The following is an 11284-nucleotide window of genomic DNA, read 5'->3' as shown; positions in this document are numbered from 1 at the left end:
ATTTAGATGCTTAAATCTGGATTTGTGTCATTACTTCTTAGGGATTCGAATTTGAACATTTTGGCCATGATTCAAACAGGTGGTCAAATGATTGCTTGCTGCTAAAAGACGGCAGACAGATAAGACTTTCTTATCCTCCTGGACTTCTCTGCAGCAGTCAACACTGTCAGACATGAAATACTGCTGTCCTGCCTGAAAAAGGTGACAAGGAAAATGCACTAAAATGTTTTAAGTCCTTCCTGGAAGGATGCCTGCAAAGAGTGGGACACTGTACCTTCACAATTTCAATCTCTCAGTCACAGTGGCTACATGAATAAATTAACTACAAGACTGTCCCATCCTGGTAGACGATGGCCTGGTCTCAGTTATTCATGCTTTTGCCACCTCATGGATGGACTACAACACTGGAATGCAATCAGTATGAAGCCACCAACCTTTAGGAAACTCCCATTAGGACTGTACACTGTAGTATGCCTCCCCAGCAACACAGGTTTCTGTGAGCACATCAAATCTATCTTCCGCTCTCTACACTGTCATCTTGCAGAATATTAAATTAGGGTCAAGGTCTTAGTCTTTATTTTTGTGGGGCCTGGGCCCAGCATATCTAAAAGATCACCTAAAGCTCTGGGGTGAGGATCATGATTAACTCTATCCCTTAAACACACTAGCAGTTTCTAAGGAAAAAGCTTGTCTGTGCAGAAAACAAAACTATCTCCCATCTTGTCTAGGACTGAGTAATAAACTCTTTTAGGAACTAAGGACTAATCACAAACCTCCCCCCTTCCTGCTCCAAATAAAAAGAACATTTATTTGGCCTGCCCTACACATAACAGTGTATTTGTTAAATAAACAAACAAATAAATAAAGCACTCTCAGTTCTCCTACTGCTGTTAAAATGAGAGAGAGAGAGAGATCAAAACACATGAGAGATGTTAGTCACATTACTTGATGCCCTACTGAAAGATGCTCAGATACTATGGTGACTGGGGTGGCATTACCATCTGTATACAGGTTAGAATGGGACTTAAAGTAGATACGGTAGCTACTGCAGCACAGTGAGCACAGAATCATAGAAATGTAGGGCTGGAAGGAATCTTAAGAGGTTGTCCAGTCCACCCTGCTTGAGACCATCCCTGACAGACATTTTGTCCAATCCAGTAAATAAATCTTTAATGAAAGAGATTCCACAATCTCTGTATGTGGCCTGTTGTGGTATTTTACCACCCTAAATTAGAAAGATTTTCCACTATCTAACCTAAATTTTCTTTCTTGCAAATTATGCCGACTTCTTGTCCTAATCAACTGACCACTACCACCTTTATAATCTTTCCAGTACTGGAAGACTGTTATGTCCTCCCTCAGTCATCTTTAGGCTAAACAAACCCACTCCCTTCAGCCTTTCCATATAGGTCCATGCATTCTAAACTTTTGGGTTTTTTGCTCTTTTGTGGATTTTCTCCAGTTTTTCTATAGCTTTATTAAAATGTTGTGCCCAAAAGGAGACAGACACATTATTCCAGCAGAGACCTCACCAGTGCTGAGCAGAGTGGAACAATTACCTCCTGTGCCTTATATACCAGGCTTTAGTTAATGTATCCCAAAATGAGATTTGCCTGTTGCAACAGAAACATACTTTTGACTCATGTAGTCAGTGATTTTTTACAATCCCCAGGCCTTTTTCTACTGTTCTATTGCTTAATTGTTTCTCCCCCATTTTGTAGTTGTGTATTTGATTTCTCCTTCATAAGGTTATGGACAAATAAACTTAACACAGTGACTTGAAAAAACGTTGAGGCTGTCTCTGGTCTTTCATGGTGATAAGTGAAAAGCTAAATCAGGGCAGCTTAACTTTCTGCGAAATGGGGCTAAACTGCCCTGTCTTAATTTTCACTTAACACAGGGTAGAAATGGAGCAGATGACATGCAGTGAAGGCCTGACCCCTTCTAACTCCCTGTAATTTGTTCATACCTGACCATGGTGCTTTGACTGTGTCCTTCCTGAATTTCATCTTGTTCATTTCAGAGTTTCTCCAATTTGTTAAGACCATTCTGAATTTCCATTCTGTCCTCCAGTGCTTGCAACCCTTCTCTCAGCATTTTTGTCATCCACAAATTTCATAAGTATACTCCCCCATCATCCAAGTCATTAATAAAAATATTGTACAGAGTGCTCCCAATCCATCCCTATGGTATCCTAAGATATCCCTGTGGTACACTACTTGAAATGCCTTTCCATAGCAGACCACTGATTTTTGTTGTTGTTTGCGTGCTGTGCACCCACCCTATGTGTGCGCTTCTAAGCTAAACTTCCTTAGATTGCTTATGAGACTATTATACTACAATTAATTGATCTCCCTTTTCCACTGAGGCATTTACTCTGTCGAAGGAGGAAATTAGATTGGTCTGATGTGATGCCTTCTGACAAACACATGCTCGCTGTTTTTATCACCTTATGTCTTAGGTACTTACAAATGGATTTGTTCCAGAATCTTTCTGGGGAGCAATATTAGGCAGACGGGTCTATAATGTCTTGAGTCCTCTTTGCCTTATTTTAAAGGCAGGCTGTATGTTTGTTCTCCTGCCCTCTGAGATCTCCCTCGTCTTCCACGAATTCTCAGAGATAATCACCAACGGTTCCGAAATTACTTTAGCTACTTCCTAAAGCATTCGAGGGAGAATTTCATTGTGTCCTGCTCTCTTGAGAACACCTATCTTACCTCACTTTTCTTTGGCATGTCCTTTCCCTATTCTGGCTGAAACACTTAATTTCCTAGATGCTTAAGTACCTGGCTCAGGTTAACCTTTCTTTGGAAGGACTGAGGCAAAGAAAACATCGACTCCTTTAGCTCCCCCTGCTTCCTCCCTCATTAGCTCTCCTTTCCCACTGGAAGCCTTGCTCTGTCTGCTTTCAGACTTATGTGGCTTGGTGAAATAAGGCGAAAGTACAAAAACTATACACCCCTGTGCTTTCCCACTTTTCTTGTGCATGTATAGACCCTCCTCCTCCCCGCTTGCTGTCTTGCTACCTGAAACGCTTTCTGTGCCTGAATCTTCCTGATGGTATCCCTCACACGGGGGGGGGGGGGAGGCATTTCTTCAGGCTGCTTCTCTCCTTACAGTCTTGGTTTTCCGTCTGTCAGGTTCCTCGCTCAGGTCGTGGGTAAGGTGTCTATCATAGAGGACAGTCCGGTTGTCCTCTGTTGATACAAAACCCCACGCCTTTATGTCCTGTATTTTTCTAGAGGACACAAAGGCGCCGGGTTTCGTGTCGATAAAGGACAGAGTCGTGGAAAACCGAAATGTCCTTATGATGGCCACTCTAGTGGTGGGAACGGCTCCTCACACAGCCCTGGAGGCTCCCGAGCCTGGCTTTGCAATGGCAGGTCAAGCTGCAAGTCCCCTCCCTCCCTCCTCCCCCCGGGATGCTGAGGGGGGCTGCCGGGCAAGCAGCTCCCAGGCGCTCCCGCCCCGCCCCGGGCGCTGCCCGCCCCGCAGGACCACGCGAGCGGGATCGCGGCCGGGCGGAGCCCATGCACTGGGCGGCTCCGTGCACAACGGGGCTGGGAGCGAGCGGCCACGTGCGCGGGGCCTGCCCCCTCCGCGCTGCCAGCGGGGCTGCTGCTGCTGGTCGTGCGGCGTTTCTCTGCCATTCAAGTTTTGCTGTTTCCCAGCTACCTCGGCCCCTTTGCTGCGCCTTGGCAGGGGGAGCGGGGAGGAGCCGGGCATGCAGCGCGGCCGCAGGGCCACGTGCCCGCCCCGGGGACAGGCCGCGCGGGCAGCGACGGGCCCCGGCACCCGCCGGGCACAGCAGCGGGCGGCGCGGCGCGGCGCGGCGCGCCCCGTCCTGGCCCTGGCCTGGCCCTGAGCGGCGGGAGGCGGCGAGGGAGAGGGCGGAGCTGCGTGCGGGTAGGATGGTCCGGGCAGGGACCGCTCTGCCTCAGGCAAGGCCTTGGACTCGCTAGATGACCTCTTGTGGTCCCTTCCCGCTCTCTGAAATCTGAAAAAGAAAAAAACATACAGGCAGTTCTCCGATTTAGGACACAATCGGCTCCTGAAAACCGCCTCTTCAGTTGCAATGTCGTAACTGGGAACCGACTTTCCCACAGGAACAATGTTATTAATAGGGGATTGGTTCCTGAACCAAAGCCCCATACCCTATTTTCACCAAAAATAACCCAGAATTTTGTACTCAATCAATTATAGACAAGTAATATAGCTACATTAATGTGTTTATATTGTAAATAGCAATCATATTGATTGGGAAGTACTTCTTTGAGGTGATTGCTGTACTTTTTGAGGGGCTCATGGTTGGACTTTGTGAAGGGGTCTTGGCTGGAGTCTTCTCAGGAGTCTTGGCTGCAGGTTTTCCTGGAGTCTTGTCTGCTTTCCTAAAGAAAGTGGCCAAGGAAGTTTGGACAGATGTTCTCCAGAGAGATGGGCCACGCAGCGAACTTGTTTGCTGGCGTGGCGTCGGACCAAGTGTCAGTCAAAACATGTCAGAAAGTTGAAACGGTGTCAATTTATAAACAAGGTTAAGTGCCGTTCGTTGTAACTCGAAACGTCTGAAGTCGAGGGCTGCTTGTACTCGAGGGAACCTGACAGCTACAAGAAAATGTGTTTCCTGCCCATTGCTGAATTTGTACCCATAGTGAACCTCCATGGTCTCCTTAAGATTAGGAGAATCACCCATTGCAGACCAAAGTTCCTAGCACTGGTTTCTCCCTGGCCATGCGTTAGCATGCACTAAGAATGATTTTGTCCCATTTAACAAATAAAACAATTTCAGAAAGACTGGTTAAGACTAGGCTGCCTAACCTAGAAATTGAGACATTTCTAGTCCCAGGTAGGTGAGAGAGGAGGGATGGGGGAGAACCCATTTCTGAAAAGTCAGCAGTGGGTCATTTTCTTAATGGAGATAGTTCTATATTCCTGTTTGCTCTGTGCGCTAAGGCTGGGTAAACGCTGTGGTGAGTGTAGGACCTTGCAGAGGATCTGCAGCATGTTGGACCTAAGGCATCAGTCATAGCCAAGTCAGTCCAAAATATTTTTGAGTAATGTAAGAATTAAAAAGGATCGTTCATAAGTTGAGGTCAGCAATTTTACGCTTGGAGAAGTCTAGAAACACCTGAAATTATGTGTTCATGACAAAGGTCCCAAGCCTCTTTCCAGTTTTGTAGATGAAGCCCCAAATTAAATCAATGGGAACTGCACGTAGGTAACTAGGGCAAAGCCAGACCTTTATGTTGCTTTCAGTGACATTTGAAAAGCAAGTCAAGGTTAAAAAGTTCTGCTTACTCCATATTGTGTGTGGTTTAAACACACATTTACCAAGGATGTCCTGAAGCCACAAGAGCTTGTAAACTCTGCAAGCAAAACAGTGACCTAATATGGAACTTGCAGGGGTAGGTAAAGATGGGTGAGTTAACGATAACTGCTATGACAGTAGAGCTGTGGAGATTATAATATCTCTAGAAACTGACAAAGTTTGTAAATTCTATAAGTGAAATACAGTAGTGTCCTTTTATCTTTAAAACATAAGGGTGGTATATTTAAAAAAAGATCTTGTGCTACTACAATGTTAAAATTGAAAAAATAAAGCAGCTGAAGTGAAGATCTTCCAAAAACTACACTTTTTTATCATTCCACTAAAAAATAAGTAATCTGATGGTGCAGCTCTATTTTGTGGTCTCTCTTTGATTCCCACATGAAACATGCTCAGTTTACAATAAAAACACATATTTTCTCATTTCCAGCCCTGTAAATTCTCCTCACAATTTGAAAGTCAAGGTGGGTTCATATATTATTATAAAGACACTGTAATTAAGACTTAGCTAACAGTTCTGCTAATGACACATGAGCCAGAATAGAATCCAGCTCACTGCCCTATAGTTGTCTTGATTTTATCATGATAACAGGAGCCAAAAATAGTAAAAATATATTTTAGGCACTAAAGTCAGCATATATGACTGAATGTGTGTTTGTATCTGAGATATATATATAAAAATATCAGAATTCTCATTGTATTAAAGCATATAGATTGTACTCATGCAGTACTTTTATTCTGTGTCCTTTGTTAAACACGAGCCTTAAAAGTGACCTAAATAAGAAAAGATGGGATTTGTGCAATTATGATGCTTAAAAACTTTTGCAAGTTTTTGTTTTTTGAACAAGTGTCTTTTGTCCTGGGAAATATCAAGAATGTCAAGGCTGGTCTTGCTTTTGCGGTAATGCTTACTCAGAGATGTGTACCGGAATCTCCTGCAGCCCTTAAATGAATTTGCAAGAAAGACTTCTTTGCTTTCAACTGTTTGAATGAGAAATTTAAACCCATGTTAATTAAAAAAAATCAGTTTTAAACAATCTGAATAAAGAAATCACTTTCCATCTCAGTTAATCAGGTTTCACTACACTGATACTGTAATGTCATAATCCCTCCAATTTTCTAGAGGCCTAGAGTATTCCAGAAGTGAGAGGACCTGAATTTCTAACGTTTAAAAACCCCCCACAGGCAAACCCCTTTAAAAAGAAACTTTGTGGGTTTTCGTTATTGTACAACTGAGTGATATTAACATGTCTTTTAAATTATATAAGGTGTGCAGTGTGGCCGCATAGAGGGAGTTACCCTAACTTATGTATGCATGATTTCTCAACCTGAACATTGCTTTGACTTTAGTCTTTAAAGAAACCATAAAAGAGATGAAAGGCAGATAAAAGAGAGAAGGCTGCCCTTAAGCCCGCTAAAGTTTCTCGTGTGCTACAGAAATTCTGTTTCAGGGGCAAATGATGTAGCTAAACAATTCCAGATCCATTTTGTCCCTGCAGTTAGTCACTGTGTTCACTCTAGCCAGTTTGTTTTGGGTTTTCTTAGTAATAAAGGCAGTATATCCAAAAGCTGGACTGGTCCCAGTTGTTGCTGTACCTGTGCATTGTGGTGCTTATCTCAGGGTTCATGGCACAGCGCCAGGAGCGGGGCATGTCTACATAGCAAGTTCATAATTGCTAGTATACTATTTGCACGTGTTCATGTTACACTGAGTTAGATTTATAGTGTAAGGAACCAAAATTTGTTTCAATTTCTATCTGGGAGGATGTGTTTCCTGTTTCTTTAAATTTGTAGCAGGAAGACAGGCAAAAAGGGCCCGGGAAAAGTTCTGTGCAGAAGTTGTTTAGTGGGGCAGAAATACAGGGAAGGGAAAATTTTTAAAGGTATTTAAACACCAAAGATAGTTTGGCATCTGGTAGGATTTTCAGGAGGGCTGAGGTCCCATTTAAATCAGTAGGATTTAGGTACCTTAGCACTTGTGGAAAATCCCCTAGATATTTTGCTGGATAATTAGGTACCTAAAATTTTAGAGTCTGCACCTGAGTAACAAAGCAGCTTTAGAGATAATATTGTTTTTCTTCATCAAATAAAGAATCTTGTCATGTGATATGTTCCACATCCTGCCCTGTAACCACATGTGTTGCAAGGAGCAGGGATTATGCCCCTGCAGTAGGTAAAGTCTGGCTGGATGGATACTCGTCACCCATTCTGCACAGGTGCAGAAGCAGGCAGATGGCTGATAAATACCCACAAATTTGGGTGATGGTTGCCTGAGGCTAGAAAAGGTCACTTACAACGTTTACAGCAATTCTTTTTTATTAATTGTCTTGTGGGTTCCATCCTGCAACCCATTCTTGGCTCAGAGGCTAAATCTGTGCTGCAGTATCAGGCACTGTTTTGTCTGAATAAATCTCTTTTGGCTTCTCCCCAAGGGATTCAGACATGGAAGTAGCATGGCCCAAGTGCCCTGCTTGGCTTGCAAAGCTTGTGGATTCCATTTGCATCGCTGTTGCACTGCTGCTCAGGGGACTAGTGCACAAAAAGGTACTGTTAACATTTGCTCCAAGAATGTACACTCACAGTGTGCTGGCAGTGCCAGCTGGCAATGTCAGGTGCCTTTATGTATACAGAACTCGTCTTAAAGATAAGTTAGTTCCAAAAACAATGCCTTTTTTCTCTAGTGTCAATGCACCCTAAAGCTTCAGGTGCCCTTAAGCATGCCTTTAACTCAAGCTTTAGTGCTTACAGCACCCTTAAGTGCTTAAGAGCATCATTAGAGGTAAAATGTGTAAGGCGGCTCCGCAGTGGAGGTATTGAAGATTCTGCTCTGAAAAGCAACTAAAACGGTTTCCTGGAGTTCCAGGTTTATGTCTCATTGGCTCCAGATCAGATTTCCTCAGTTCACAATTAAAAGATACGTTTTTCTCTAATTGCCAGTCCTGCAGACTCAAACTGTACTCGGTACATTCTTTCAATCATCATCAATAATATAGATTGCAAGTGAAATTCTGTGCCCAGTAACACCTTTGCTGTCCCTTTGTTTACAAGAAGGTTTATGGTAGTATCACTGAAGCCAGAATTTGACCCCAAAAATTCTCTTGCTATATAAGAAGAAGCAGAATGCTTAGCACAGCAGAGCCAGCACCACTAACAGAAGTAAAATGTACCAACAACTTATTTTAGCCAGTAAACATACAAACAGTTCCTTATTCACCACTGATCATTTCTTCATGTAGTATTTTATACTAGTTCAAAATGAGTGTATAGGCCCTACCACTAATATGAGTGGAGAATTCTGGCTTGCTGGAACCGTATAACTGGTTTGCACAGGTGTGAAAGACTATACCGAGTGAAAAGGACTGGAGAAGGAAGATATATTGAGTAAGAATGTATCATTTTGCTATAGATGCTTTTCAAAATGGAATTGCACTGACAAGTCTGAGCCACCCTTAGCTCTAAAGCCTGAAGAATGAATTTGTGATGAAGGGTGATCTAAAGATCTACATTTGCCCAGTGGTCTGAAATTCTGTGAAATAAGCAAGCAATGAAAATGTTATACTTGGCTTAAAGCAAATTCACAAGTGATCCACATAGAAAAGTCATAACTTCAAAACTAGCAAAATCATTTTCTTCATATTTGAATAAACACAGTTTGACTATTTTAGTCAGCTTTTTTATTTTGTAAGTACAGACATTTTAATTAAATGATATGCAAAAAGTGTCATTTTTAATAGTTGGATGACTCTAAAATAGCTGAACTGAATCATCTCAAACTTTCAAAACAATTCAGTTTTGGGATGATAACCAGCATAGAAAATTTCATAGAAATGCATGTTAGATAATTATCAGCAACTAATGCAAATGGGTGGGGAGTATCTTAACTACAGTAGAAGCTCATAATCCATTCTCTGCTAAACTGCACGCTATTATAATCTGCAAAAATTGGCAGCCTCTCCTCACCTCTCTGCTAAGATTTAATGGACCGAGGTCTTATGTGAATTAGATTTCATTATTTTCACAGTATATACTACAGATACAACAGTAGCGTATTATCATAAATAATTCAGTGTAAGCGACAACTGACAAAATAAATGAGAAAAGTTCATTTTGGTAAACATCCTGTTTTTTGGTGTTTTGCTCACGCACTAATTCACAAAGTGTGGTCATTTACAGTTGTTTTCCCTGGCAAACATTAGGTTTAGATGTGCAGCATGCTTTTAATATACCTGCAAAAGGGAATAGGAAAAGAGCTTCTTTGGAAGAATCTGGAAGAGCCCTGAGCAATATTTTGAATTACTTTGTTAGGAACACATTTTGTTCTCAGTTACACTGGTGTAAATGTAGACAGTTTAGCACAGTTAGTCCACATTTACACAATTACAGAATGAGCATATAATTTTCCATGGCAGATTGTTGGCCTGCCAGATCAAATATCTTGCCTCAGCCTTGGCTGTTATCTGGTGTTCCAGATGGAAGGGCAAAATGTTCCCTAATATACCTATGCCCATGCAATGAGATCCATAGGAGTGGATCCTGGTAAGCATCTGTATGTGCACTCTTTCCATATCGCAAGTATATCGCAAGTATATCGCAAGTAATTCCTCTATGCTTGGAATACCAAGGAATAACACAAACATAGATATTATAGGATGATAGGAAAGTAGGGCTGGATGGGGCCTCAGAAGGTCATCTAGGCCAGCCAAGGCAGGATCACCCCTGACTAAATCATCCCAGCCCAGTGTCTTTCTAACCTGCTCTTGAAAACTTCCAAGGATGGAGATTCCATAGTTTCTCGAGGTAGCCTTTTTCATGGTTGACCACCCTCATAGTTAGGAAGTTCCTCCTAATCTTCAACCTAAATTTCCACTGCTGCAGTTTGATGCTGATTGCTCTTAGTCTTGTCTTCTACAGTCTCAGAGAAAAGCTCAACCTCATTGTCTCTGTAATCGCCCTTCAGGTATTTGAACACTTATCAAATCCCCCCTCCATCTTCTCTTTTACAGACTAAATCACCCTAGCTCTTTCAGCCTTTCCTCATAAGTCTTGTCTTCCAGGCCTCTAATAATTTTTTTTTGCTCTGCACTGCACTTTTTCCAAACTGTCCACATCCTTCTTGAAGTGTGGGGCCCAGAAGTGGACACAGGACTCCAAGCAAGGCCTCACCAGTGCTGAACAGAGCAAAAGAAAAATTTCCCTTGATTTTCAAGTGACACTTCTATTGATGCAACCCAATATACTGTTGTCTTATATTCAGTTTATGGTCTACCATAACCCCCAGGTCCTCCTCTGCAGTACTGCAGCGTAGCCAGTTATCCCCCAGTCTTTATTTGCGTATATAATTTTCCATCCCAAGTGTAGGACTTAGCACTTGTCCTTGTTTTATCTCATCTGATTGATCATGGACCATTTTCTCCAGTATATCCAGGTCATTCTGGATTCTAGCTCAACTCTCTAGAGTATCTGCAGCTCCAGCTAACTTGGTGTAATCTTCAGATTTGTTAATCATGGACTCAATACCATTGTCCAGACTATTAATGAAAATATAAAGTGATATTATTGTTAGAGGCTAAAGTGAAGGCCTGCGTAATTAACTGAGGAGGTTTATTATGTTATGGGGTAGATGACAGGCAGTTGCAATTATGTTAACGCACATATTCTATCCTGTATATACACTTTCTTGAGCCATCTAGTAATAATGGCTGAGATGGATCTGATATTTTTATTCAATGTATAGGGATAATTCTCATTTACACCCATCTATACCACCTTGTCTATCCCAGTATCATTACCACCATTTCTGAGCCCTTTGCAATCTTTAGTTTGTTTATTCTTGTAGTACTTTCCTAAATCTTATGGGGAACTATAATCATCTCCATTTTGCAGGTGAGGAACTGAGACCCAGAGGCATTAAATGACTTGCGCCAGAGCCCAGAGGAGTTACGCAGCTGAGCAGAGAACTGA

Source organism: Alligator mississippiensis, chromosome 2, assembly GCF_030867095.1.
Source record: "Alligator mississippiensis isolate rAllMis1 chromosome 2, rAllMis1, whole genome shotgun sequence".
NCBI lineage: Eukaryota > Metazoa > Chordata > Crocodylia > Alligatoridae > Alligator > Alligator mississippiensis.
Note: the sequence above shows the minus strand (reverse complement) of the source record.